Source organism: Macaca nemestrina, chromosome 12, assembly GCF_043159975.1.
Source record: "Macaca nemestrina isolate mMacNem1 chromosome 12, mMacNem.hap1, whole genome shotgun sequence".
NCBI classification, from domain to species: domain Eukaryota; kingdom Metazoa; phylum Chordata; class Mammalia; order Primates; family Cercopithecidae; genus Macaca; species Macaca nemestrina.
In genome coordinates, this window is record NC_092136.1 from 23377570 (window position 1) to 23401375 (window position 23806).

The 23806-nt window shown below is 37.4% G+C and overlaps 1 protein-coding gene across 16 annotated transcripts in view; it reads right to left on the bottom strand.

Annotated features, from left to right (window-relative positions):
* Positions 1-23806, bottom strand: part of LOC139357469 (endogenous retrovirus group K member 6 Env polyprotein-like) — a 340316-nt gene that overhangs the window by 19915 nt on the left and 296595 nt on the right. Inside the window, exon 11 of one of the 16 annotated variants that reach the window (XM_071074824.1) lies at positions 1896-6463. The exons of the other annotated variants lie outside the window; for them this stretch is intronic. The gene's annotated coding sequence lies outside the window, so the exon portion shown is untranslated. Of the gene's footprint in view, positions 1-1895; positions 6464-23806 lie in introns of those variants that run through there. 16 annotated transcript variants of the gene reach the window in all.

The following is a 23806-nucleotide window of genomic DNA, read 5'->3' on the forward strand; positions in this document are numbered from 1 at the left end:
GATAGTTAGTGGCCAAACTAGAAATGGAGCCTGAATTTCCTAAACCTTAGTTTTTTGCATTTCATCCTACTGTATAATCTATAGTTTGGAATGCAAAAACAGAAATTATAAGCAAGGTGATTACTTTCTTCACGATAAAATATGTCTGTCATAGGGTATGACACCTTCTGGTTTTTAATCATTGGCACTTCCTTGGAGTTCAAGTAGTGATTCTAATGACAAATATACATTTTCCTTTTCATATGTTATATATGATCTTGCCCAACCAAGTCAGTCCTCCATAATCATAGAATGATGTTCATAAGGGCACTATAGATATGTCAACGTGTTGGGACTCGTAAGTTCCTCTGTTATTCATGTTACTATCATGGTTAATATAGTGCCTCTCTCTGTTATCTGAGAATGTCAGCATGTAAAGAGTTAAGCATGAGTGACCTCTTTTGCATATCATTGGACTTTTGATTAAGGTAACTAGATGAGTTTTATGACAAACATTTAAAACTTCTCTGTTCAGAGTTAATAAGCAGACATTGATTTTTGCATTTGATAATTAACTACAAACTATCTTGGGTAATCTGATCGAAAAACTGGCAGTACCTAGGGCCTCCCAGTTTTATGAACTTGCAGAATGGCTTGGTTTAGGCTTTTTATTTCTCTCTCTTTCTATTTTACCCTAAAGAAGCAATAAGGGATTTGCTGCATTTGCCATTTTCAGTGGTTTGGTCTCTCTTCTGATGTGACAGCAACATTGGGCCAGCAGGTCAGGTTTGATTTACTCTGTAATGAGGCTTTGGGGACAGTTTTCTCTACTAATCCCTTACTTCTAAATGTTGCCATTCTGTAACTCCCTGAAAGATTTGCTGATTGTGTGAAATGTCAATGTCACTGTTATTTCTTTGAACTTGAGTTATTTTAGTCTTGTACCTCAAGTCCTAAATGAAGTTCCCAAACCATAAATAAATGCAATAATTGGCCCAAACCACAGTCACACTGGCAAGTCTTTGATATATTGCTAAACAGTCATATGCTTCTCTTAGAATCAAAGCATTTCGAAGCTGGATGAGGCCTTAGAGGTCATTTGCTTCTACTCTTTATTCTACCTTCTAGTTATATTGCAACTAAAATATCAAAGGTCACCCAGTCCTTTGATATTTAAAGAAAATTGGCTTGAACTTCCTTACCCCTCATCCTGTGAAAGCAGTGATCTTCCATAGATTTTTGCAAATTTTCCACATGTTTATATTAGCTCCTCACTTCTCTTCTCAATGACCTGCCTATCTGAATTCCAATTTTTTTCCCTTCTCTCAGCCATGCACCAGTGACGCATGGTATTCTTCTCTTTTCCCTTGATTTTCTCCAAATACTACTCGAACAGGACATCTGTGGGTATTCACTTTACTGTAGACCCCCTGCAAGTTGTGTGTCAACACTACCAGCAAGGGGGAGTGACGAAGAGAAGCTGGTTAGAGCTACAAAAATACAAGTAGAAGGAAGAAGTTCTGCTATTTAATAGTACAGTAGGAAAATTATAGTTAATAGGCCAGGCATGGTGGATCACGCCTGTAATCCCAGCACTTAGGGAGGCCAAGGAGGGCAGATCACGAGGTCAGGAGATCCAGACCATTCTGGCTAACATGGTGAAACCCCATCTCTACTAAAAAATACAAAAAAATAAATAAATAAATAAATTAGCTGGGTGTGGCGGTGGGCGCCTGTAGTCCCAGCTACTGGGAAGGCTGAGGCAGGAGAATGGCTCGAACCCGGGAGGCGGAGCTTGCAGTGAGTCGAGATTGCGCCACTGCACTCCAGCCTGGGTGACAGAGCGACACTCCGTATCAAAAAAAAAAAAAAATTATAGTTAATAATACTTTATTGTATATTTCAAAATAGCTAGAAGAAAAGGCTTGTCATGTTCCCAACGCAAAGAAAAGATAAATCTTTGAGGTGACGGATACTCCAATTACCCAGATTTGATTCTTACACATTGTATACAGATATCAAAATATTATATGTGCACCCCAAAATGTGTACAACTGTTATATGTCAATTTAAAAAAGAAAATATACAAATAAATAAGTAAATTAAATAGAAAGTAAAATTGCCCCAGCTTTAAAATTCCTTTTTAACTTCTCATAATTCTTTATAATGCCTCAGTTTTGCTATGTATTTCCTTCTAGTCCATCATAAAATTATTCAATTTCTTTTAAATTCATTAAATAATTTCTGGTCACATCCTACAAAAACTATTCGCAAAGGACCTTATCTGAATTAATAAATATAACCAGTAAAGTGGATTCCTAAATACAAACTATTCTTTTTACCTAAGAGGAACTCTACTACTTAACAATTTTTTCTCACCGTCTCTCTCTCCCTTTATTTCTCCTTTTTCCTTCCCTCTTTCCTGCCTTCATTCACTCATCTACTCCCTTCTTTTCTTTCTCTCCTCCTATGTTAAAACTATAAAAGTTTTACAATTAAGAGATAAAACCCAAAAACTGGATGGATATACTACCCCTTAAAGTGTAATCAGTGAAATTAAACTTCTTAGGTTTAAAGATTTGCCCAAGGAAATATGCATTAAACATTTATTGTTAAAAAATCATACAAATTTTAATATGTTGAAAATAAGGGTCTTTTCATTCCCATTTTTTGAGTTTCATTCTTGGGCCATTGTGTCAAGGAATGATTTTCTATGTTAGCGTGTTAATAAAGGTATAGGTAGTAAATACAGATTCTGAGAAACCTATGTTAAATGTAATACCTATTTACATTTTATTAGGGATTATGAATTTTGAAAAAACAAGAATTAACACTTTTCCTTGAAATTTTAGCATAAACGTGATTGTACCATTTTTTAAAATTTTCAATTTAACTTCCTGCCACATTTCACCTCCAAATTTATGTTCTAGTATATATGTAATTAATTTTTCTGTATGCTGTAAAGTAGAAGCCAAAAAGTTTATTTTTTAATATAATGTCCAGTGGAGCAAGAAGTGCTAATTAAAGGACCATCCTTTCCATACCAAATTTCAGTGGCATCTGGGTTCAAAATCAAGTGTTGTTATATATCTGTCTGGGCTGCTTATTCTGTTCCATTAGATTCACGCATGGATATCACATTGTCTTAGGCATTGTAGTGTTAAAATAATTCTTGATATTTAATACTGTAATTCTTTTAGCTTTGCACTCCTGAGATCATCTTGGTTATCCTAGGTCATTTTCACTGCTAATCATTAAAATTAGTGGTAAATTTTTGTTTAAGGTCATAGTGGGATTTCATTAAGATTGCATTAGATGTATTTATAAATAAAATTGGGGAGCATTGACTCTTCATAATATTATGTCTTCCAATTCATGAACAGGGTATATGATATAGTCCTTCTCTAAATTTATTCTGAGAATTTCGTATCTTTTGTGCTATTGAAAATAATGCCTGTAAAATGTGTAAACAATTATGTGGTACTAATCTCTAGAAATGCAACTGATTTCTCTATATTAACATTTTATTCAGTAATCTTTATTATTTCTAACAGTTTATTTTCAGAATCATTTTGTTTTTTGTGTGCATAAATATATCATCTGTAAAGAATGATAATTTTTATTTCTTTCTCATAGTTATTTTTTGAGATGTAGTCTTGCTCTGTCACCTAGGCTGGAGGGCAGTGGTGTAATCTTGGTTCACTGCAACTTCTGCTTCCTGGGTTCAAGAGATTCTCATGTCTCAGCCTCCCTAGTAGCTGAGATTACAGGTGCACGTCACCACACCTGACCAATTTTTGTATTGTTATTTTTAGTGGAGGTGGGGTTTCACCATGTGGGCCAGGCTGGTCTTGAACTCCTGACCTCAAGGGATCCACCCGCCTCAGCCTCCCAAAGTGCTGGGATTACAGGTGTTAGCAACTGTGCCTGGACTTTCTCATACATTTTATTTTATTTTATTTTATTTTATTGCCTTATTTCATTTTCTCTATTGCACTGACCATTTACTACATTATGTCTAATAATATGTTTAATAGAATTGGAGGTGATGGGCATTTTTATCTTGTTTTCATCCTGCAAAAGAGAACATTCAATATTTTATTGTATTTTTTTTTCTGGGAGTTTTTACTGTTTGTCTATTGCTTTCCTGCATATAATTTTTACTATACTGAAAACATTCTATTCCTGGTTTTCTGAGAATATTCTTTGTTGTTATTTAATGAATAGATATTGGAATTTATCAAATGGTTGTTCTACACTTATTGAGATACTGATATAATTTTTTTCTCTGTATTCTGTTAACATGGCTCATGGTATTCGTGAGTTTTCAGTTTTAATGGCAATTTTATGCTCCTGGAATGAATATTTGTTTATTGACATAATTTTTACTTAATGCTAATAAGATACAATACTCATTTAACCCTAGATTATAATAATTTATATTACACTGAGGTTTTTTTGTGTCCTTATTCCTGGGAGATACTGATCTGTAAATTTCCTTTCTTGCAATATTCCTTAGGGTTTTTGATACCTAGTTATGCCAGCTCATAAAATGTGTATCGAGGTATTTTAACATTTTTTATTCTCTGGAAAAGTTTGTGTAAGATTGTATTATTTCTTAAATGTTTGAAAAATTTTGCCAGTGAAACCATCTGCTATTGGAGCTGTCTCAATGGGAAGGTTTGGATTAATTTAATATATTAGTAAGTAGAGAGCTACGCAAATTTTGGCTTTTTGAATATCAATTTTGATAAGTTGTGTTTTTCAAATTGTCAGGTTTATTGGCATGGAATTATTAATGAGAAGCCTTTTTTAACCTTTTAACATGCATGGAATATGAAATAATGGCAATATTTGCATTTCTTATATTATCAGTCCATTCTTTACTTCTTCCCCTTAATTAGTTTAGTAAGGTGTTTGTCAATTTATGTTTAAAAACATAAGCTTCTCTTTTTGTGAATTTTTTTCTTAATGTTTTCTATTTCTTGGTTACATTATTTTACCTTCTTTGGGTTTTACTGAATGTTCATTTGCCAGCTTTTTGGAAAGAAGTTTAGCTCATTGCTTATCAAACTATCTGTATATACATTTTCCTCTGAACACAGTAGTAGCTGAATTGCACACATTTTGTCATGGGATAACACTACTGTAATTCATTGAAAGATACTTTCAAATTTTCATTTTGATGATTTTCTTTGACCAAGTAAGTATCTGGAAGTAACTTTCTTAATGTCCAGGATTCAGGGTTTGTCTACTTATAAAGTTATTACTGAGTTTCACTGAAATTTCACTGTGATCATAAAAGAAAACACATGATCTCACTCTTGGATAATTACAGACACTTGTTTTATGGCTCAACAGATGGTTTGGGAAATCTTTCACATGCACTTGAGAAAAATGTTATTGTGAAGTTTTTCAGATCTTCTATTCTTTACTGATTTTTGGTCAACTTTTTCTATCAGTTTCTCACAAAATTATGTTCAAATCTCAAAATTAATTGTGGGTTATGTTATTTTCACTTTTAGCTCTGTTAGCTTGACATCATATAATTTTAAAGTATATTATAAAACCTATAAATTTAGTATTGTTATATTTCTCTGTTGAATTGACGCTTTAAATATTACAAAATGTTTTGTTTCCATTAATATTTGTCACCTCAAAATAGTGTTTGCTTTATATAATATGATAATTTTTATTGGAGCTTGTATTGTATATATTCTCATTATTTTAATTTTGAGATGTTTTGTTCCTTATTTTTGAATTGTGTATCTTATAGAAAGCATACAGTTTATTTTATGTTCTAATTTTAAAAAGTGCACTTACAATTTATTGGCAGATGCATATATGTGTGTAAGTGTGTGTGTGTATTTATATATAATTTGTTGAGTTTTGACATATGTATGTATATATGTGTAAGTGTATGTGTGTATGTGTGTGTGTATATATATATAATTTGTTGAATTTTGACATATGTATATATCCATAAAACTAAAACCAAAATCAAGAAAATTTACATGACATCCCCTCAAATTTTCTTGTGCCCTGTTGAATTTCCTCCTTTCTCTCTATCATACACACTGTTATTAATGTGCATTCTGTCACTATGGTTTCTAGAATTTCCATACAAATTTATCCCCTAGAATTTTATACACAAATTTAATCAGGAAGGCAGTACTTTGTTTTTTTCTGGCTTTTTTCACTCAGCATATTATTTTGAGATTCACCCATATTTTGTGGATTAATACATTGCTTTTAATTTTTACTGCTGAATAGTAGTCCAGTATATGGATATACCATGACTTGTTTATCCATCCACCTGTTGACTGATATTTGATTTGTTTCCAGTTTGGAAACATTATTTTAAAAAATTCTGCTATGGGCAAGATGGCCGAATAGGAACAGCTCCAGTCTCCAACTCCCAGCGCGAGCGACACAGAAGACCGGTGATTTCTGCATTTTCAACTGAGGTACTGGGTTCATCTCACTGGGGAGTGCCGGACGATCGGTGCTGGTCAGCTGCTGCAGCCCGACCAGCGAGAGCTGAAGCAGGGCGAGGCCTTGCCTCACCTGGGAAGCGCAAGGGGGAAGGGAATCCCTTTTCCTAGCCAGGGGAACTGAGACACACAACACCTGGAAAATCGGGTAACTCCCACCCCAATACTGTGCTTTAAGCAAACAGGCACAACATGAGATCATATCCCACACCTGGCCGGGAGGGTCCCACGCCCACGGAACCTCCCTCATTGCTAGCACAGCAGTCTGTGATCTACCAGCAAGGCAGCAGCAAGGCTGGGGGAGGGGCGCCCGCCATTGCTGAGGCTTAAGTAGGTAAACAAAGCCGCTGGGAAGCTCGAACTGGGTGGAGCTCACAGCAGCTCAAGGAAACCTGCCTGTCTCTGTAGACTCCACCTCTGGGGACAGGGCACAGTAAACAATAACAAACGCAGCAGAAACCTCTGCAGACGCAAATGACTCTGTCTGACAGCTTTGAAGACAGCAGTGGATCTCCCAACACGGAGGTTGAGATCTGAGAAGGGACAGACTCCCTGCTCAAGTGGGTCCCTGACCCCTGAGTAGCCTAACTGGGAGACATCCCCCACTAGGCGCAGTCTGACACCCCACACCTCACAGGGTGGAGTACACCCCTGAGAGGAAGCTTCCAAATCAAGAATCAGACAGGTACACTCGCTGTTCAGAAATATTCTATCTTCTGCAGCCTCTGCTGCTGATACCCAGGCAAACAGGGTCTGGAGTGGACCTCAAGCAAACTCCAACAGACCTACAGCTGAGGGTCCTGACTGTTAGAAGGAAAACTATCAAACAGGAAGGACACCTACACCAAAACCCCATCAGTACATCACCATCATCAAAGACAGGAGGCAGATAAAACCACAAAGATCGGGAAAAAGCAGGGCAGAAAAGCTGGAAATTCAAAAAATAAGAGCGCATCTCCCCCGGCAAAGGAGCGCAGCTCATCGCCAGCAACAGATCAAAGCTGGACGGAGAATGACTTTGACGAGATGAGAGAAGAAGGCTTCAGTCCATCAAATTTCTCAGAGCTAAAGGAGGAATTACGTACCCAGCGCAAAGAAACTAAAAATCTTGAAAAAAAAGTGGAAGAATTGATGGCTAGAGTAATTAATGCAGAGAAGATCATAAACAAAATGAAAGAGATGAAAACCATGACACGAGAAATACGTGACAAATGCAGAAGCTTCAGTAACCGACTCGATCAACTGGAAGAAAGAGTATCAGTAATTGAGGATAAAATGAATGAAATGAAGCGAGAAGAGAAACCAAAAGAAAAACGAAGAAAAAGAATTGAACAAAGCCTGCAAGAAGTATGGGATTATGTAAAAAGACCAAATCTACGTCTGATTGGGGTGCCTGAAAGTGAGGGGGAAAATGGAACCAAGTTGGAAAACACTCTTCAGGATATCATCCAGGAGAACTTCCCCAACCTAGTAGGGCAGGCCGACATTCAAATCCAGGAAATACAGAGAACGCCACAAAGATACTCCTCGAGAAGAGCAACTCCAAGACACATAATTGCCAGATTCACCAAAGTTGAAATGAAGGAAAAAATCTTAAGGGCAGCCAGAGAGAAAGGTCGGGTTACCCACAAAGGGAAGCCCATCAGACTAACAGCAGATCTCTCGGCAGAAACTCTCCAAGCCAGAAGAGAGTGGGGGCCAATATTCAACATTCTTAAAGAAAAGAATTTTCAACCCAGAATTTCATATCCAGCCAAACTAAGTTTCATAAGTGAAGGAGAAATAAAATCCTTTACAGATAAGCAAATGCTTAGAGATTTTGTCACCACTAGGCCTGCCTTACAAGAGACCCTGAAGGAAACACTAAACATGGAAAGGAACAACCAGTACCAGCCATTGCAAAAACATGCCAAAATGTAAAGACCATCAAGGCTAGGAAGAAACTGCATCAACTAACAAGCAAAATAACCAGTTAATATCATAATGGCAGGATCAAGTTCACACATAACAATCTTAACCTTAAATGTAAATGGACTAAATGCTCCAATTAAAAGACACAGACTGGCAAACTGGATCAAGAGTCAAGACCCATCAGTCCGCTGTATTCAGGAGACCCATCTCACACGCAGAGACATACATAGGCTCAAAATAAAGGGATGGAGGAAGATTTACCAAGCAAATGGAGAACAAAAAAAAGCGAGGGTTGCAATACTAGTCTCTGATAAAACAGACTTTAAACCATCAAAGATCAAAAGAGACAAAGAAGGCCATTACATAATGGTAAAGGGATCAATTCAACAGGAAGAGCTAACTATCCTAAATATATATGCACCCAATACAGGAGCACCCAGATTCATAAAGCAAGTCCTTAGAGACTTACAAAGAGACTTAGACTCCCATACAATAATAATGGGAGACTTCAACACTCCACTGTCAACATTAGACAGATCAACGAGACAGAAAGTTAACAAGGATATCCAGGAATTGAACTCATCTCTGCAGCAAGCAGACCTAATAGACATCTATAGAACTCTCCACCCCAAATCAACAGAATATACATTCTTCTCAGCACCACATCGTACTTACTCCAAAATTGACCACGTAATTGGAAATAGAGCACTCCTCAGCAAATGTACAAGAACAGAAATTATAACAAACTGCCTCTCAGACCACAGTGCCATGAAACTAGAACTCAGGACTAAGAAACTCAATCAAAACCGCTCAACTACATGGAAACTGAACAACCTGCTCCTGAATGACTACCGGGTACATAACGAAATGAAGGCAGAAATAAAGATGTTCTTTGAAACCAATGAGAACAAAGATACTACATACCAGAATCTCTGGGACACATTTAAAGCAGTGTGTAGAGGGAAATTTTTAGCACTAAATGCCCACAAGAGAAAGCAGGAAAGATCTAAAATTGACACTCTAACATCGCAATTAAAAGAACTAGAGAAGCAAGAGCAAACACATTCGAAAGCTAGCAGAAGGCAAGAAATAACTAAGATCAGAGCAGAACTGAAGGAGATAGAGACACAAAAAACCCTCCAAAAAATCAATGAATCCAGGAGTTGGTTTTTTGAAAAGATCAACAAAATTGACAGACCACTAGCAAGACTAATAAAGAAGAAAAGAGAGAAGAATCAAATCGACGCAATAAAAAATGATAAAGGGGATATCACCACCGACCCCACAGAAATACAAACTACCATCAGAGAATACTATAAACACCTCTACGCAAATAAACTGGAAAATCTAGAAGAAATGGTTAATTTCCTGGACACTTACAGTCTTCCAAGACTAAACCAGGAAGAAGTTGAATCCCTGAATATACCAATAGCAGGTTCTGAAATTGAGGCAATAATTAATAGCCTACCAACCAAAAAAAGTCCAGGAACAGATGGATTCACAGCTGAATTCTACCAGAGGTACAAGGAGGAGTTGGTACCATTCCTTCAGAATCAATAAAAAAAGAGGGAATCGTCCCTAACTCATTTTATGAGGCCAACATCATCCTGATACCAAAGCCTGGCAGAGACACAACAAAAAAAGAGAATTTTAGACCAATATCCCTGATGAACATCGATGCAAAAATCCTCAATAAAATACTGGCAAACCGGATTCAGCAACACATCAAAAAGCTTATCCACCATGATCAAGTGGGCTTCATCCCTGGGATGCAAGGCTGGTTCAACATTCGCAAATCAATAAACATAATCCAGCATATAAACAGAACGAAAGACAAGAACCACATGATTATCTCAATAGATGCAGAAAAGGCTTTTGACAAAATTCAACAGCCCTTCATGCTAAAAACACTCAATAAATTCGGTATTGATGGAACGTACCTCAAAATAATAAGAGCTATTTATGACAAACCCACAGCCAATATCATACTGAATGGGCAAAAACTGGAAAAATTCCCTTTGAAAACTGGCACAAGACAGGGATGCCCTCTCTCACCACTCCTATTCAACATAGTGTTGGAAGTTCTGGCTAGGGCAATCAGGCAAGAGAAAGAAATCAAGGGTATTCAGTTAGGAAAAGAAGAAGTCAAATTGTCCCTGTTTGCAGATGACATGATTGTATATTTAGAAAACCCCATTGTCTCAGCCCAAAATCTCCTTAAGCTGATAAGCAACTTCAGCAAAGTCTCAGGATACAAAATTAATGTGCAAAAATCACACGCATTCTTATACACCAGTAACAGACAAACACAAAGCCAAATCAGGAATGAACTTCCATTCACAATTGCTTCAAAGAGAATCAAATACCTAGGAATCCAACTTACAAGGGATGTAAAGGACCTCTTCAAGGAGAACTACAAACCACTGCTCAGTGAAATAAAAGAGGACACAAACAAATGGAAGAACATACCATGCTCATGGATAGGAAGAATCAATATCGTGAAAATGGCCATACTGCCCAAGGTAATTTATAGATTCAATGCCATCCCCATCAAGCTACCAATGAGTTTCTTCACCGAATTGGAAAAAACTGCTTTAAAGTTCATATGGAACCAAAAAAGAGCCCGCATCTCCAAGACAATCCTAAGTCAAAAGAACAAAGCTGGAGGCATCACGCTACCTGACTTCAAACTATACTACAAGGCTACAGTAACCAAAACAGCATGGTACTGGTACCAAAACAGAGATATAGACCAATGGAACAGAACAGAGTCCTCAGAAGTAATACCACACATCTACAGCCATCTGATCTTTGACAAACCTGAGAGAAACAAGAAATGGGGAAAGGATTCCCTATTTAATAAATGGTGCTGGGAAAATTGGCTAGCCATAAGTAGAAAGCTGAAACTGGATCCTTTCCTTACTCCTTATACGAAAATTAATTCAAGATGGATTAGAGACTTAAATGTTAGACCTAATACCATAAAAATCCTAGCGGAAAACCTAGGTAGTACCATTCAGGATATAGGCATGGGCAAAACTTCATATCTAAAACACCAAAAGCAACGGCAGCAAAAGCCAAAATTGACAAATGGGATCTCATTAAACTAAAGAGCTTCTGCACAGCAAAAGACACTACCATCAGAGTGAACAGGCAACCTACAGAATGGGAGAAAATTTTTGCAATCTACTCATCTGACAAAGGGCTAATATCCAGAACCTACAAAGAACTCAAACAAATTTACAAGAAAAAAAACAAACAACCCCATCAAAAAGTGGGCAAAGGATATGAACAGACATTTCTCAAAAGAATACATTCATACAGCCAACAGACACATGAAAAAATGCTCATCATCACTGGCCATCAGAGAAATGCAAATCAAAACCACAATGAGATACCATCTCACACCAGTTAGAATGGCGATCATTAAAAAGCCAGGAAACAACAGGTGCTGGAGAGGATGTGGAGAAATAGGAACACTTTTACACTGTTGGTGGGATTGTAAACTAGTTCAACCATTATGGAAAACAGTATGGCGATTCCTCAAGGATCTAGAACTAGATGTACCCAATGACCCAGCCATCCCATTACTGGGTATATACCCAAAGGATTATAAATTATGCTGCTATAAAGACACATGCACACGTATGTTTATTGTGGCACTATTCACTATAGCAAAGACTTGGAATCAACCCAAATGTCCATCAGTGACAGATTGAATTAAGAAAATGTGGCACATATACACCATGGAATACTATGCAGCCATAAAAAAGGATGAGTTTGTGTCCTTTGTAGGGACATGGATGCAGCTGGAAACCATCATTCTTAGCAAACTATCACAAGAACAGAAAACCAAACACCGCATGTTCTCACTCATAGGTGGGAACTGAACAATGAGATCACTTGGACTTGGGAAGGGGAACATCACACACCGGGGCCTATCATGGGGAGGGGGGAAGGGGGAGGGATTGCATTGGGAGTTATACCTGATGTAAATGACGAGTTGATGGGTGCTGACGAGTTGATGGGTGTGGCACAGCAACATGGCACAAGTATACATATGTAACAAACCTGCACGTTATGCACATGTACCCTAGAACTTAAAGTATAATAATAATAAATAAATTTAAAAAAAATAAATAAACAAAGACACACACATCTACACTATGTAATTTTGCAACCTATCCATGTAGGAGGAACCAGCTCTTCATCACAGGATGTATTCCAGAGCATGCTTGTAGGACATCTATCTTTAGGAAAGGTTAGGGACAGTTTTTAATCAATGGTTCTAATTCAAAATGCTATAGATGCTATTCAGAGTAGAAGATAATCCAAGACTCTGGCTTGACCGGAGATTAAAAATCACCACTCAGTGTCTGAGTAAACCAATATGTTTTTCAAACACAAGAGGAATATTTTAGAAAGAATGATAGATCAGACTACTTGTTATGTCTACTGGATAATATGTCAGTTGCTCCTGTATTTGGGAATATATTGAATATCTTTTGGGGATGAGATATTGTAAAAAGATATGCTAAATTCATAGCCAATAACTGAGGGAACAGAGAAATCTACTTTTAAGTTGGTAGCACAATTGGAATTTGAAGACAGAGCTGAGAATTGGGAAAACAAGTTAGTCTGCTGTGAAGGTTGTCATGCCCAAGTGCGTGTCTGTTCTGTAGGATCTGTGGTTTATAATCACTGATGATGTGCCTCTTTCTCTTGAAAATGTCTCATGAAAGCTAAACTGCTAAGAATATGAGTGTCTTCAAAACTTTTGACAAAATATTCACTTGCAATTTTCCATCACAAAAAAAAGAGAAACAGTCAAATGGTCTAGTTTGTTTTTTTCCCACTAGGTAATTAGGTATTATTTCTGAATATGTGTTTATTGAGGATAGCATACATACATAAAAAGTACACAGGTCACATCGTGATGTATTTTTGACACTAACTTGAAGACACCTAGATAACCTGCAACAGATCAAGAAGCAGAATATCACTGGCTTTCCAGGAGCCCAATAGTGGTCTCTTCTAGTAACCATTCTCCCCAAGACATGGTGATATCCTAACATCTGACATTGTGAATTTCCGTGTTTGTAAACTTTACATAAATGGAATCATAAAGTTTTTTTTTAGTACAAATCTTCTCATTTAATGTCACCATTATGTTTTAATTCATGCATACTTACTGTTTTATGATATTCCTTGTAAGAATTTATAATGAAGTATTTGTTAAAGAATGGACTTTGAGTCATTTATTTACTACTCATTCAATACATAGGTATTGCAAGACAAGTGTCTTAGTAAGAGGACAAAATACAGCAAAGAAAGAAATCATGGTTGTTCCTTCATGAAGATTTCAGGCTACCAACAGGATAAATAGTAATCAAGTTATCCAGCATCTATAAGAAACTTAAACAAATTTATAACAAAAAAAACTTCATTAAAAAGTGGGTAAGGGATATGAACAAACACTTCTCAAAAGACATACATGCGGCCAATAACCGTATGAAATAAACGCTCAGTATCACTGATCATTAGAGAAATGGAAATAAAACCCCAAAATGAGATACCATCTCACACCAGTAAGAATGGCTATTATTGAAAAGACAAAAAACAAAACAAAACAAAAGATGCTGATGAGGTTGCATAGAAAAGCAAACCCTTATACACTGTTGATGGGAGTGTAAATTAGTTCAATCACTGTGGAAGGCCGTGTGGTGATTCCTCCAAGACCTAAAGACAGAAATAATATTTGATCCAGAAATCCCATTACTGGATATATGCCTAAAGGAATATAAATCATTGTATTATAAAGACGCATGCACACATATGTTCATTGAAGCACTATTCACAATAGCAATGACATGGAATCAGCCTAAAGGTCCATCAACGATAGAATGGATAGAGAAAATGTGGTAAATATAGATCATGGAATACTATACAGCCATACAAAAGAACAAGATCATGTCCTTTGCAGTAACATGCATGGAGATGGAGGCCATTATCTTAAGCAAACTAATGCAGGAACAAAAATCCAAATTCTGGATGTTCTTACTTAGAAGTGGGAGCTAAATGATGAGAACACATGGACACATAGAGGGGAAAAACACACACTGGGTCATATGAGAAGGTGAAGGGTGGGAGGAGGGAAAGGAACAAGAAACATAATTAATGGGTACTAAGCCTAATACCTGGGTGAAAAAAAATCAGTGTAACAAACCCCCATGACACAAGTTTACCTAAATAACAAACCTGCACATACACCCCTGAACTTGAAGGTTAAAGAAATCCCCCCAAAATTTCAAAAAATGGAAATACTATAAAAAGCAAACAGAGTAAAACATTTGTAAAAAGTAAATTTTTACTTAAATTCTGTGTTAGTATATTGAAAGCATTTATCTCAGGCAATACTTGGCTAAATTCCTTAAGACTTTAAAGGAATGGGATGGAAGCCAAATATTTTTTTCCAGGTTACCCCAATTATGCCCCACGTGTCCTTGCACTGAGATGTGTTTAGTGTTGATTATTGAGTCAAGTCAGGGACTTTACAACCTCTGATTTACAAAAAACTGTGATGGAATACTAGAAGATAAACTCTTCTTGTGAATGAATTTATGTTATGTAACCAATAATTTAGAATCTTAAGAAATGAGATTTAAATAACCTTTTGTTGTCCCTATATGCATTTTACTTTTTAAAATTTCCTATATAGTTTTCCTGTTTTATTTGCTATCCAAATAATCCTTTGAATATAGCATTTAAGGGGAGTAATGATTTAATCAGTTATGCTGGTAAACTCACATAGCATGCTTATTTGTATATTCACTCTTTGGGATTTTATTTTGCTACATGGCCCTTATTTTGTATCAAATCTGATTTTTATTTTTAGTTTTTAAATTTGAAAATTGTTTAATTTTTAAGGCTATCTGCCATGTTTCCCCAAAACACAACATGAATACATATACATAAACACTGGTGTTAAATTTTCATAGCATTTTATCCCAAAAGTCACTACCACCAAATTAGCACTTATTAATCAAACTTTGTTTTTCTCATCACAGTAACTCTGTAAGATAGATGGTGACTAATATGATTTGTCTCTGTGTCCCCACCCAAATCTCATGTTGAATTGTAATTCTCAATGATGAGGGAGGGTCCTGCTGGGAGATGATTGGATCATGGGAGTGAATTTACTCCTTGCTGTTCTCATGATAGAAAGTTCTCATGAGATATGGTTGTTTAAAAGTGTGTAGCAATTCCCTCTTTGCTCTCTCTCCTGCTCTACCATGTGAGGATAGTGTTTGCTTCCCCTTCACTTTCCACTATTATTTTAAGTGCACTGAGGCCTCCCCAGCAATGCCTCCCGTACAGCCTTTGGAACTGTGAGTCAACTAAACCTCTTTTCTTATAGATTATCCAGTCTTAGGTAGCTCTTTATTGTAGTATGACAACAGACTCACACAGACAATTGGTACTGGGAGTGAGGCATTGCTATAAAGATACCTGAAAATGTGGAAGTCACTTTGGAATTGGTAATGGGCAGAGGTTGGAATAGTTTGGAGGGTTCAGAAGAATACAAGATGACGGAAAGTTTGGAACTTACTAGAAACTTTTTGAAAAGTTGTAACCAAAATGCTGATAGTGATAGGGACAGTGAAGTCCAGGCTGAGGTGATCTCAGATAGAGATGAGGAACTTGTTGGGAACTGGAATAAAGGTGATTCTTGCTGTGCTTTAGCAAATAGACTATAGGCATTGTGCCTCTGCTCTAGAGATTTTTGGAACTTTGAGAGAGATGATTTACAGTATCTGGCAGAAGAAATATCTAAGCAGGAAAGCATTCAAGATGTGGCCTGCCTGCTTCTAAAAGCCTATTCTTATTTGCATAAACATAGAAATGACCTTAAGATAGAACTTATAGTTTAAAAAGTAAGCAAAGCATACAAGTTCAGAAAATTTGCAGCACCCTGACAACGTGTAGTAAAGAAAATCCCATATTCTGAGGAGAAATTCAGGCTGGTTGCAGAAATTTGCATAAGTAAAGAAAACCCAGGCCAGGCATGATGGTTCACATCTGTAATCCTAGCACTTTGGGAGGCCAGGTGGGTGGATCACCTGAGGTCAGGTGTTCGAGACCAGCTGGGCCAACATGGTGAAACCCCTTATCTACTAAACGTACCAAAATTAGCAGGATGTGGTAGTGCATGCCTATAATCCCAGCTACTTGATAGGCTGAGGCAGGAGAATAACTTGCAATCAGGAGGCAGGGTTTGCACTGAGCTGAGATTGTGCCACTGCACTACAGCCTAGGTGATAGAGTGAGACTCTATTTAGGAAAAAAAAAAAAAAAAAAAAAAGCCAAATGTTAATAGCCAAGAAAATGGGGAAAATGCATCCAGGGCATTTCAAAGACCTTTGTGGCAGTCATTCCCATAACAAGCCCAGAGGCCTAGGAGGGAAAAATGGTTTCATGGTTTCATGGCCAAACCCACACTCCTGCTACTCTGTGTAGCCCTGGGACATGGTATCCTGTGTCCCAGCTGCCCCAGATTTAGCTATGGCTAAAAGGGTCCAAGGTACAGCTCAGGCCATTGCTTCAGAGGTTGCAACCCCAAGCCTTGCTGGCTTCTATATGGTGTTGGGTCTGCAGTGAGCAGAAAGCAACATTTGAGGTTTGGGAGCCTCTGCCTAGATTTCAGAGGATGTATGGAAATGCCTGAATGTCCAGGCAGAAGTCTGCTGCAGGTGCAGAGGCCTCATGGAAAATCTCTACTGATGCAGTGTGGAAAGGAAATGTGGGGTAGGATCTCCCACACAGAGTGCCCACTGGGTACTTCCTAGTGGAGTAATGGGAAGATGGCTACCATCCTCCAGACCTCAGAATGGTAGCTCTATTGACAGCTTGAGTTGTACACTTGGAAAAGTCATAGGCACTCAATGCCAGCCTGTGAAATTAGCCACAGGGACTCTGCCCTGCAGAGCCACAGGGGTGGAGCTGCCCAAGACCTTGAGATCCCACCCTTTGCATCTGCATGCTGAAGATGTGAGATGTGGAGTCAAAGTCAATTATTTTGGTGCCTTGAGACTTAGTGACTGTCCTGCTGGGTTTTGAACTTGCGTGTGGATTTTACCCCTATTGTTTTGGCCTATTTCTCCCTTTTGGAATGGGAGTGCTCATGCAATGCCTTTACCCCCATTATATGTTGAAAGTAACTAACTTGTTTTTTATTTTGCAAGCTCATAAGTGGAAGGGACTTGCTGTGTCTCAGACTAGACTTTGGACTTTTGAGTTAATGCTGGAATGAGTTATACTTTGGGGGACTGTTGGGAAGGCATGATTGTGTTTTGAAATGTGAGAAGGATGTGAGATTTTGGAAGGGCCAAGGGGAGAATGATATGGTTTGGTTCTATGTTCTCACCCAAATCTCATGTTGAATTGTAATTCCCAATGTTGGGGGAGGGTCCTGGTGGGAGGTGATTGGATCATGGGGGTGGATTTCCACCTTGCTATTCTTATAATAGTGAGTTCTCATGAGATCTGGTAGTTTAAAAGTGTATAGCACTTCACTCACTCACTCTCCTGCTCCACCATTTGACAATAGTGAACAGAAAATTCATTATATACCTTTATTCTTCATCAAAACTGGGCCACAGACTTTAAGGGAACTATGTGATAAATTGTCTCTGGAACTCTCAGTCTTTGTGTGATTGATGCTCACAAGAAATTGCTCAACAAGAAATTGTTATTAAACTGCATGTGTACTTATTTAGGAAGTTAAAATATAATCTATTAAGAAAAAAGCTCAAAGTTTTATTTTTGAATAACCATCCGAGGTGGTTTCCTCGTTTAGGAACAAGAGTTCTAAAAACTGGCTAAGGGGGTCATGATCCATGAAAAAACTTGACACTTTAGTTTAACCCAAGTCAGCACAAATAGGCAAATAGTCAGATCCCTTTTGACCCCAGATGATTAAATAGACAGTGTTGCTCAATAAAGCAGGGAAACTGTGCCCTGACCTTTCTTCTGGTTCAGATACTGTTGTTTCAAGACACTACACTATTTGGATTTCTGCATGAGGTAGAATAATAATGCTTCCGTGCATTGGGTTTTTTTTTCCCTGTTTTTAAAGTTTCTTCAGTAAGCTTCCCCTACACGAAGGTAGAAAAAACCTGTGTTGGACAATTAATTTTTAGTATTCTAGATCTTTTAATAGCCTTTCCATACTGAGAGTTTTTTCTGCTTATGGATTATTCCTAGGAGAGTTCAATAGCAATGTATAATTAAAGGAGAATTAGAAACATTAGCAGGATTCTATTTGTGTCCCACCTAGTTCCCCATATTTCTATCACCAACTCTGCTGTGGCACCAGTCCCGAAGCTGCTCTGAGGTCATTGATTGATATCTCCTCATACCTGCATTTTCCCCCCTCAAGATTGCTCCTGAGAGGTTACAGCTGCCTTCCTCAAGAAGCTTGGGGGTTAGGTGTCATCCTCCTCCCTTTGCTTCCAAGAAGGACAGATGCATTTTAGACTCCAAAAATCATTTGAGGATCATGTTGAATTTAAATTCATCTGAAACCACACTACTACTTGCCCCTTCAGCATTCCTATCATGTTCTTTCCTCCTACTAGTTTCTCTTGAGAACTCTCCCACAATAAATCAAATACATACAATGTTAACATCGGATCCTGCTTTGAGAGAAACTATTATAAAATGGATGTCAAACAGAAAATACTAAAAGACATGCAAGCCCAAAACTTTATCTGAGAGTCCCAGAAACCAAGAAAGACCCAGTGCTTTATAGTGTCCTGCCTATTGACTATGACAAACAAATAAAACACAAGTAGGATTAGTCAGATGTTTGTAAGTCATAAAAAATGAAACAGACTGGAGAAACTAGATAAACAAACTAGATAACAGCAAATGGGCACTCAAGAAAACAACATAGGAGTGGGTAAAGTTAATTTTGTGTCAAGTTATGATGTAAAAGGATTTTAACACTTGTATTAGGCTGTTCTTGCACTGCTATAAAGGAATAGTTGAGGTTGGGTAATTTATAAAGACAAGAAGTTTAATTGGCTCACACTCCTGCAGGCTGTATAAGAAGCATGGTGCTGGCATCTGCTCTGGAGGGCCTCAGGGAGATTATACTCATGGCAGAAGGTGAAGTGGGAGAAGGCCTCTCACATGGTGTAAGTGGGAGCAAGGTGGCGGCACCAGGCACAAGAGGTGGAGTGGTGGGAGTGTCATACACTTTTACAAAGCCAGATTTCGTGAGAACTCACTATTGTGAAGACAGAACCATGTGGATGATGCTAAAACATTCATGAGAAATCCACCCCCATTATCCAGTCACTTCCCACCAGGCTTCTTCTCCAACATTAAGGATTACAATTCAACATGCTACTTGGCAGGGACATATATTCAGACTATTTCAACACTGAAAAAATACAATTTAATAGACATCATACTTGTATGCAAGGCTCTCAAAAAATGGTGGATTTAAGAAAGCCCACAAGAACTCATTTCAGAAAAAAAAGGAGCCCTTCATAAGTGAGAAAAAAGTTCTGGCTTTTTCCTGGGGGAAATGGCAGATGTAGGTGTGGGCAAAAGAATGCCTTCCAGAGAACATGCCAGGTTAAGAGAGATCAACAAGGCCGAGCTACAAGCATTGGTGAAGAAAGTAGAGAGGTACGGAGTTCAGAGTCTAGTAAAAGTAAAAGTAACCATCTTTTTTTTTTTTTTTTTTTTTGAGATGGAGTTTTGCTCTTGTTGCCCAGGCTAGAGGACAATGGTGCGATCTCTGCTTACCACAGCCTCCACCTCCTGGGTTCAAGCAATTCTACTGCCTCAGCCTCCCGAGTAGCTGGATTACAGACATGCATCACTATGCCCAGCTAATTTTGTATTTTTAGTAGAGACAGGGTTTCTCCATGTGGGTCAGGCTGGTATCAAACTCCCGATCTCAGGTGATCCACCCGCCTCAGCCTCCCAAAGAAAAATAATCATTTTAATCTGACTATTTACAACTCTATTTTGCCTCAGTAATGACCAGGAATGCAAGGCTGAAAAGAATAAAAAGTATCCGCAGGCTTAAACATTCTCACTATGCTAATTAGAGCAAGGGACCACTATTGCTGATTCTGAAGGTGAAAACATGAACCAACTGCATCTTAGACCAGACTTAAAAAGATAAAAAAGTAAAAAACCAAATATAGAATGTAAATAACTAGTGAATAATTCATGGAAGAGCCTCTAACAATCCAAAATATGTGTAAGTGGAGTCCAAGAAAGACTAAAAAATATATGAAATCGTTTTGCTGATACCTTCATATAAATAAATCACTGAGACTTTAAGTGGAATCTGTTTTAAGAGATCACCCATGAAGCAGGCAACCCTAAGCAATGGAAACCTCAGTGTCCAGTTGAATCAAGAGGTTTTGAGTTTTTCATTCCTATATTCAGGCATCAAAATGTATTTTCCAGTCTCATCTGAGTAAACTAGAAATTATTTACTTTTGTAGTAAAGAGAAGAATTTAAACATTCAAGATGGATATAAAGGAGATATGGAAAAATAAGATTAACGCAACTGCTTTTTTTTTTTTTCCAATCAGGAAAAATGTAAATTCAGTACAATGCAGTGGCTACTCACTAAATAGTGAGTTGGGATATCTAGTTTCCAGGCCAGAGTTACTCCCTAATTTGTATTGTGAGTGTGGGCAGAGTAATTTTCTTTCCCTCAGACCCAGTTTCCATTTCCATAAGATGAAGTATTAGAGATTAATCTTGTGGTCTTATAGAACTCTAACAGTCTATGAAATTAATGGCTTAATTCAGGGATCATTCAACTATGGCAGAGAGCCAAATCTAGTTCACTGTCTCCTTTTGTAGATAAAGTTTTATTAGAACACAGCCATGGTCATTTGTTAACATATTGTCTATGACTGTTTTCAAGCTACAATGGCAGAGTTGAGTAGGTACAACAAAAACCATATGGCCTGCAAAGCATAAAATATTTATTATCTGTACCTTTACAGAACAAAATGTATCAACCTTGGGCTTACCTGAATGGAAAGTACACCTGTTAAAAATATCCTCAGTGTCCTAATTTAGTATTCAGAGTTATAGCCCTGCCTAATTTTTCTGCTGCCAAGAAGCACTGACTGCCCTTTTCAAGGAATTGAGCACCGAAATCCCGAGAGAAAATAATGACACTAAATTGTTGTTAGAAGCAGCAGAAGGGTGTTCAAGGAGAAAGGAATATATAATCCAATAAATGAAATACGAAATGGAGAAAATATATGCATGTTGTCATCTGGAGAAGATATTTTATATAAAGATATTTTATAGTCAGTATTGTTCACAAGTAAGCTGGTCCTCCTGTTTCTAGACACATAGTAGGATTTTATGTCACATGACAAAAAAATACCTTTTTGTCATGTGACATAATCACAAATGCATTGTATCATCATATTTACATTCCCAGGGATTAAGTTTAGAAATCTTGGGGGAAATCGTGGGGATGGGGTTAAATTTTTACCTACCACATTTGCTCAACAAGATATGAACAAACATTATATGTTTTTCTTCCATGAAGTTAGTTTTATGAGCCATGAAAATTTTGCTACACCTTTGTTTTTGTTTTGTTTTGTTTTGTTTTTAACTTATCTCCAGCAATTAGCAACATTCCAATGACACCTATTCTATCAGCTAGAGTTAAAGAGTAACATAACATAGATTTGAGACTCCAGCCAACCTGTATTTTATGTAATGAGAAATACATATTTAAAATATTTTTTAATTAATATAAAATCTACATGCAATAAAATGCACTCACGTTAGGAGTAAAATCAAATGAGTTTTGACAAAAATATTTGTTAAATATTTATAAAATATAGAATATTTGGCTAGGTGCTGTGGCCCATACTAGTAATCCTAGCACTTTGGGAGGCTAAGGTGGGTGGATCACTTGAGCTCAGGAGTGTAAGTCCAGCCTTGGAAACATGGTGAGAATCCATCTCTACAAAAAAATACAACAATTAGCTAGGTGTGGTGGTGCATAGCTATAGTCCCAGTTACTTGAAAGGCTGAGGTGGAAGGATTGCTTGAACCCAGGAATCGGAGATTGCAATAAGCCGAGATGTGTGACTGCACTCCAGCCTGGGTGACAGAGAAAGACCCTGTCTCAAAGAGAAAAAGAGAAGTATATATATAATCTGTATAATATACCAATAAAGACAGAACAATTCCACAATGCCAAATATTTCTTTTGTGTTTCTTCTTTTGATGGGCATTTGGGTTGATTCCGTGTCTTTGCTATTGTCAATAATGCTGCAATGAACATGTGTGTGCATGTATCTTTGTAATAGAATGATTTATATTCCTATATGGGCTTGCTGGGTCAAATGGTATTTCTGGTTCTAGATCTTTGAGGAATCACCACACTGTCTTCCACAATGGTTGAACTAATTTACACTCCTACCAACAGTGTAAAAGTGTTCCTATTTCTCTGCAACCTCGCCAGCATCTGTTGTTTCTTGACTTTTTAGTAATTGCTAATCTGACTGGCAGGAGATGGTATCTCATTTGGGTTTCGATTTGCATTTCTCTAATGATCAGTGATGTTGAGCTTTTTTTATATGTTTGTTGACCACATTAATGTCTTTTGAGAAGTGCCTGTTCATGTGCCTTGCCCACTTTTTAATGGGGTCATTTTTTGTTTCTTGTAAATTTGTTTGAGTTCCTTGTAGATACTTGATATTAGACCTTTGTCACATGAATAGATTGCAAAATTTTCTCCCACTCTGTAGGTTGCCTGTCAGCTCTGATGATAGTTTCTTTTGCTGTGCGGAAGCTCTTTAGTTTAATTAGATCCCAGACATAGATGGAGTTGGAAACCATCTATGGTTAGTATCCTCAGCAAACTAATGCAGGAACAGAAAATCAAACACCAAATGTTCTCACTTTTAAGTGGGTGCTGAACAGTGAGAACACCCGGAGGGGAACAACACACACTAGGGCCTGTTGGGGGCTGCGGGGTCGGGGGAGGGAGAGCATCAGGAAAAATAGCTAATGCATTCTGGGCTCAATACCTAGGTGATGGGTTGATAGGTGCAGCAAACCACCATAGCACACGTTTACCTATGTAACAAAGCTGCACATCCTGCACATGTACCCAAGAACTTAAAATAAAAGTAAAAATTTTTAAAAACCCACATATTTTGCAACTATAGAAATGATCCTATGGGTATCCTCTTTTATATTGTTAGTTAATTACACTGATTTTTAATTTTGTAAATTTTACTTAGTGATATTATATTATTCTATTTATGTATTACTGAATTTGATTTATTTATCTTTCCCTTTGTTATATATGTATCTACATTCATGAGGGTATTGCTCTATTTTTTGTAAT